Raw genomic sequence first — 7,442 nt, forward strand, 5'->3', positions numbered from 1 at the left:
GTAACTCATCGATCTGAAGCCTCGTTTGATTCAATTTTTGTGCATTTTGATTGATTTTTTGGTACTTTCCATCGTTTTAGTTTGTCCTAGGTCGTTTAGTCGTATGGTAGAGTAGGGTTTTTTCGTACGAGAAACTGGTGAAAAGTCTTTACTCATATGGGCAAGTTAGATTTGTCGTTTGGCTGTTACCCTTGAATCGTATGACTACATTAATGGAATCCTTTTTAGTCATCTAATATTGCACAGTTGCTCATACGAGCCTATTTACTCATATGAACAAGAGAGAATTATCGTACGATTTGATATCTTTATGTGGTTACTCATATGGAAAACAATGAGCATTTTTGAAGGTCCAATCATCAAAATTTATTTTTAATTATTGTTGATTTAGATTATTTAGCACTTTAGACACATTATTAGGTCAAAGTTGATTGTTAACTAATGATATTTCGTTCAATTTGCAGGTTCAGTTGCTAGATATCCAGTTTTGATGTACATATCCTCCCATGATGAGATTAGTTTGATAGTTGACAGATGCACAGAGGGGTCATATTGGTTTGTGTGGATTCAGATGATTATTGGAGATGTCTGATATCCGTGTGAATCATGGATTACTCACAGCCTTGGTTGAGAGGTTTCATAGTGAGCATAACACTTTTCATTTGTCGACTGGGGAGATGGCCATCACTCCCGAGGATGTATACAAGATTTTGAGGATTCCATTCGCTGGAGACAGGATGGATTATGACTCCAGTCCATGGCCAGGGATTGAGGTGTTGAGGTGAGTATTTCGAGATGATACTATCTTGGATCCTTCCATCACCTAGGATGATATGATGAGTAGATATCTAGCACAAATCCCTCTCGCTTGTGTGATGGCTGAGATTATAGGTTGTTTTCTGATATCGGACAAGGGTCAACAAGGATTCATTTGTGGATGGGGCAGGATGCTGGAGAGACTAGTTACTCACCCCATGAGATTAAGACGGGGTATATGTTTATTGGCCCACATGTACCATGAGATGCACGAGATTGCCTATAGAGGGGTGAAGAGCATGGCGATTGGGGTTTTGGTATTACAAATATGGGCATGTGATCATATCCTAGTGTGCACACCTATTGTAGATGATACCCGATAGGATGGGCAACCTTTTGTTTATAGATACATAGGTTACATGACACAACCCCACTTGGGGAAGACTGACTATTGGAGATGTTAGTTAGATGATTTGATAGCCGTTGTCTGGAGGCCGTATAGGGGTTTAGAGCCATGGGATGACTGGAGGAGGTAGCAGAGGGATATGTTCATGACTCGACCATTGATTGGGAGATCCTCAGGGATCATAGAGCGATTTGTTGTCAGTCAGGTCCTGAGGCAGTATGGGAGACAACAAGGCATGTCTTAGGAGCTCACAATGTATGCCTGATTTGCAAATGAGGAGAGATAGGGATGGGGGCCTAGATTATCATATGCCCTTACGATGTAGGAGCTGGCAGGGATACAGACACAGAGCTGGGATTATTTGGAGGATTCAACACATGCGGGGGTCACTTCCTAGTTCAAAGATTATTTTCATAGATGTCCATTCCCGAGATTCACAAATTCAACAGAGTGGGCACCTCAGATAGGTGAGAGTAGTGATGTCCCAACACATGCGCAAAGAGATGCAACACCCAAGAGAGTAGGAGGAGACCTAGGTGCTAGCTCGAGTAGAGCACCCATTATAGGAGGAAAGTTGAGGCGGGGAGAGGGAGGATCACTTGGAGCAATGGGAGGTGATCTAGGTGGTGATACTGGAGTAGAGGCTAGAGGTAATGTGGAGATGGGTGAGGGAGTGGGTCCTAGTGATGAGGAGGCAACTCGACAAGTTAGGCAGCGGATGGACGAGCCAACCGATAGGGGTGATATACCTAGAGAGCAGATGCCATGGGATGTCATTCGTGCATTGAGAGGGAGACTTAGGGGTTTGCAGACATAATTGGCAGTATCACAGGCATAAATATCAGAGAGAGATTGAGAGCTGCATAGCATGAGAGCAGAGCGTGATAATCTCCAGCGTGAGGTGATGCATCAGACGAGTAGGGTGGCTTACTATGTCACAACTTATAGTGTAGCGGTGCCAGTGGATAGGCATGTGGTGCCCTATTCACAATATATGGTGAGATATGAGGAAGATAGGGTGTCGAGGCGGGATTATGTACCAGCACCGCATCCACCACCTCCTCTTCTAGGCGATGAGGGGGAAGTAGATTTTTGATGATATATATGAGAAACATGATTCGACTTCATTGTACTATGTTGAGTGATGTAGGATGATTCATGAGATGGTTTTGATATGCGTTATTCTATATTATGTCTTATATGTATGCATTTCCTTTACAATATGGATGTATGTAATGCTGATGATCATGAATATTTTTTCATTTTCATATGTAAATGAATGAATTAATGGATAAATATAATGATTTTGATGCAAATGTGAATGCCATGTTTATTTTTTTTCTTTTTCAATGTGATAATATGGATGCAAATGAATATGCAATGGATTCGTGGATCTATATGATATTCTTATATATGCGGCTAGCATCTCATGTAGGACTTGTGATGTCAATATACAGGTACTCAATCATGTCAAAGATAATGATATGCAGTTGACCACTTGGCAGAGAAATAATGATTGTTTTAGATTCAAGCTTCATTCAAAGGAAAGAAAAAGTAAAGTTATCATGTTGAAATTTCTTGAAATGCACAAAGCTTAGTTTGAATGCAACCTAAGACTTTAGTCACTGGATTTGTTATGATATTTATCATCACTGAGCATTTTAAAATGTCAAAGATAGACATAAGCACCAAGGCACAAAGAGCCAGGATGACTTGAATGTCATGTCCTATCGATTTAGCAAGCAAACATAAGCACCAAGGCATAAAGAGCTAGGATGACCTAAATGTTGCTTACGTCCAAACACACCAGACAAAGAATAGTTCCTTGTTTTTTACTATGCAATAGTTATTATATTGTTTGTAATGACCCTTTTATTGTTCATATCCTAGGACAGATTAAGCATGAATTCATATTACATAATAAAGAAAGTTACTCAAAATAGACAAGGAAATAGTTCTAACCTCCCTATAGCATACAAATAAATGGAGTTGAGGTATGTGTGGAAATTTCACCTTGATGTGAAGGAACTTATCACAGACACCCTATTTATGAGATGTTTCTAGATCATCGAAATCATTCCTTCAAGCAGAAAACAAAGAAAAGTATTATGCCCCCAGTCCTTGCTCCTCTTAGTCAAGATAGACTTCCTCGAGTTACTTAGAGGGAATAATAAGGGAAAACCAATTTAAAAGACAACATAAAAAGAAAATTTCAATCATAGCTCAAACAGTTTTAGTGATTGTTTTCATTGTTCTTGCTTTGTGTATTTGATGAGATGTTAGTGGCGAAACCTTGCAGTGGTTAGGAGATAGGTAACTGACTCGGATTGGATGACCCAGTACTACCGATAAAGATGACTTGGTTAAACTGCTTAGGACATTTAGATTGATCAGTCGATTGCCCTAAGACTATGACATTGATCGGTTTCAAGCCACAAGGGTTCCAAGAAGAACCAAGGTGTCACAAAAGCGACTAAAGGATATGTACAAGCTAAAGCAAATATGTAGGAAAGTGAGAAATAAAGTAGGAAATGCCAGATTTGCATTGATAGATGGAGCACTTTAGTACAAGAGGTGCCTGTTTACCAAGTTTTCACCTTCTTGGCATAGATTCTTTTTTTCTTTTTTCTTTTTTTTTTTCAGGACTTTTTAGGATTTTTAGGATTTTTTTCAGGACATTTTATGATTTTTAGGATTTGTTTTAGGACATTTTAGCTGTATAGGTTACTGGAGCAGAGAATGCTAAGTGTAGAATTTCTTCAAGTGGATGGTATTGATTGGTTCACAGAGCTGTTCTCCTTTCGGTGTTGAGAGTTGGTAAGCGCAAGAGCCAAAGACTGCAATAACAATATAGGGACCCAACCAGTTGGGTTCAAACTTCCCTTTTTGTTCCCGATGCTGTTGATTTTTAGGATTTTCTCTAAAAACAAGGTCATAACCTGAAATTATTTGTGTCAAAATTTCATGTTATATCCTCTAGACATTCTCTTCTGGTAAGCTCTTAGATGATTGAACGCCACTTTTTGACATTCATCTAGCAACTCGATTTCTTGCAATCATTAGTGATAAGAACATGCAAAGAAAATCTCAAAGAAGGAATTTCAACCTCAATAGGAAAGACTGCTTCGGTCCCATACACCAAAGAAAAAGGTGTAGCCCCAGTAGGTGTTTTGATCTTTGTTCTATAAGCCCATAGCATCGAATTAAGCTGCAGATGCCAATCCTTTTCAGATTTGTTGACTATTCTGTGCAGTATGGTCAACTGAGTTTTGTTAGATGCTTCAGCCTGTCCATTACCTTGAGGGTAGTATATGGAAGACCAATTTTGTTTGATTTTGAACTTGTCACAAAGCTCATCTATATCCTAGTTTTGGAACTGCCCCCCATTGTCATTTACAATTGAGGAGGGGATTCCATACATGCAGATGATGTAGTTAAGAATGAACAAAGCCACTTGTTTGCCAGTTGCTTTGATTAGAGAAATTGCTTCAACCCACTTAGTGAAGTATTCAGTGGTAGTTATGATAAACTTATGTCCATTGGATGATGAAGGATAGATTTGGCCAATGAGGTCAAATACCCATTGTTGAAAAGGCCAATGTGTGATAAAAGGTATGAGCCCCCTTCCTGAAGCATGTATGAGATTGCCATGCAACTGGCATTTCTGACAAGTTTTAGAAAAACTTACAGCATCTTTTTCCATATCTGGTCAATAGTAGCCAACCCTTCGCAGTTTCTGAGCTAGAGTTAGACTGTTTGAGTGAGATCCACAAATGCCTTCATGGACTTCAGATAATGCACATTGAGACTCTTCAAGTTCTAGACACCTAAGAAAAGTACTATCTAAACCTCGCCTATATAGATCGTTAGCGATGATGACATAAAGTGAAGCATTACTCATCAGGTTTCTTTTCTTATTGCGAGTAAGGTTATCAGGGATGATTTGGTCACATAAGTAGGAATAGATATGGTTATAGTGAGATGAGTCATTCCCAATGATAGAATAGACCATCTAAGAATTAGGGGAATCATAAGTAGGATAGCAAAGCTCTTCCACCAAGAACTCATAGCAGAACTATGTTTCTTGTAGTTTTGGTATAGATGTCAATGCAGCCATAGCATCTGCTGCTCTATTCGTTGATCTAGGAATATGCTAAAATGAAACAAAGACCAAGTATTTCTTAAAGTCATCAACCATTCTTTTATAGGGCATCAATTTTTTATCCTGATTTTGATACACATCGTTGATCTAGTTGATTATCAATTGAGAGTCACCATAGATGTATAGCTCAACAACTTTCCATTCAATAGCCAGTTTGATTCCATTCACCAAGGCTTCATGTTCTGCAGTATTGTTGGTACAAGGAAAGAGGATCTTGTATGCCTTTAGAATTTAGCATGTCTAAGGAGTGATAAAAAGGATCCCAACACCAAAACCTTGTTGAGTAAAAGATCCTTCAAAGAGCATTTTCCAGGATCGCTGAGTAAGATGCATTATGAATTCATTTGGAAATTCTATGTTCAGAGGTTGAATATCTTCAAGCGGAGCGCCAACAAGTTGATCCGCAATGACTTGTCATTTATAGCTTTGCGTTCTACATACTCAATTTCAAATTATGTGAGTATCATAACCCATTTAGCCAATCTCCCTATGAGTGTTGCTTTGCTTGGAAGATATTTTAGAGGATCAATCTTAGCAACTAGTTTGAAAGAATGTGCCAACACGTAATGTCTCAATTTTTGTGAAGCAAAGACCACTGCCAAACAAGATTTCTCAATGATAGTGTAATTCATCTCATAGGACACCAACGTCCTGCTGATATAGGATATAGCTCATTCCTTGTTGTTCTCATCCTGTTGAGCCAAAAGTACCCCTAGTGATGTGCCAATAGCTGGTATATAGAGAATCAAAGGTTTGCCTTGAATCGGTGGTGTAGACACCTAAAATTGTCATGTCTAATTAAATAAATATTTTATTTATTTAATTATCTAAGCTTAATTCTTCTATTAATTAAATAAATCTTTATTTATTTAATTAATTCATTTATCCTCTTCTAGCCTTATTTCTCATTTAAATAAATACATTTATTTAAATTATCATTTTCCTAAATTAAATAAATATCTTATTTATTTAATTGATCCCACTTCTTCTATTAATTAAATAAATCTTTATTTATTTAATTAATTCAGTAACCTTTTCTACCTATGACACATGTCATTCATCTCTTAATTCATACACTACCTACCCCTTTCATTATTTTATTATTTCTTTTACCTACCCTCTAATCATAGCCAACCTCCTTTTACACCTCTCAATCTTATCCCTCCATTTCATATTGTGTCTTCTATATAAGGAGATGCTTCCTTCATTATCAAACCCTAATCAAGCATTCTAATGACTTAATGCTCTAATGATCATTTTGACTACACTACGATCCTACTTGCAACCACATTCCGTTCTTTGTTGAGCTCTTGTGCACATGAAATCTGAGAGCAAATATATCAAGCAAGATCAATGGAGATAGGAAGAATGGAGATCAAAACCCTATTGGACATGTGATGGTATAATCTTTGTGATTTTGTTTTATTTACATTGTCTTAGGTACTCTTCATATGTTATGGTGGATCTTTGTTGTTGTTAGGCTAGGGTTTTGTGGTTGAATTCATTTAGCCTTTCAATATTGTTATTATTGTTATCCATTTTCACCATACACATTTTGGCACGCCCGGTGGGACTCTTGTCCCTTTGCATTTAACCTCCTTGTTGCAGATTTTGCGTTTTGAAGTTACAGATCGGACATTTTTCGACAACATTTTAGTTTTTTTTTCCGCGTCTGTGAACTTTCGGATCGCGTCTTTGATTTTCTAGCGCGTTTGCGGGATCTGAAATCGCGTTTGTGTTTTTGACAAATTTTATTTTGCAGGTTTCAGAAAGGAGAGTCTCTGTTTCAGAAACGCGTCTGTGTTATTTCTACCCGCGTCTATGTCGGAAAGGGGTGTCTGTGATTTTTAGGCGCGTCTGTGCATCACAGAACCGCGTCTGTGTTCTCCAGATGCGTCTGTGTTGAGGGTAACAACGTCTATGTATTTACTGTTTCGAAATTTTGAAGTTTTCATTGATTCAATTTTTGGATTTTGTACTTAGGGTTTCAGATCTGGTTTATTTTTGGATTAACACTTTCAGATCTAGCTAACTAAATTGTGCAGCTTGTCTTGGAAGCAAAACATTTTGTTGAAGGCCCCTATGTCACAAAGTCTTTTGGGTTTTTAAAATGTACCT

The sequence above is a fragment of the Cryptomeria japonica genome, chromosome 3 (assembly GCF_030272615.1).
Source record: "Cryptomeria japonica chromosome 3, Sugi_1.0, whole genome shotgun sequence".
Lineage (NCBI taxonomy): Eukaryota > Viridiplantae > Streptophyta > Pinopsida > Cupressales > Cupressaceae > Cryptomeria > Cryptomeria japonica.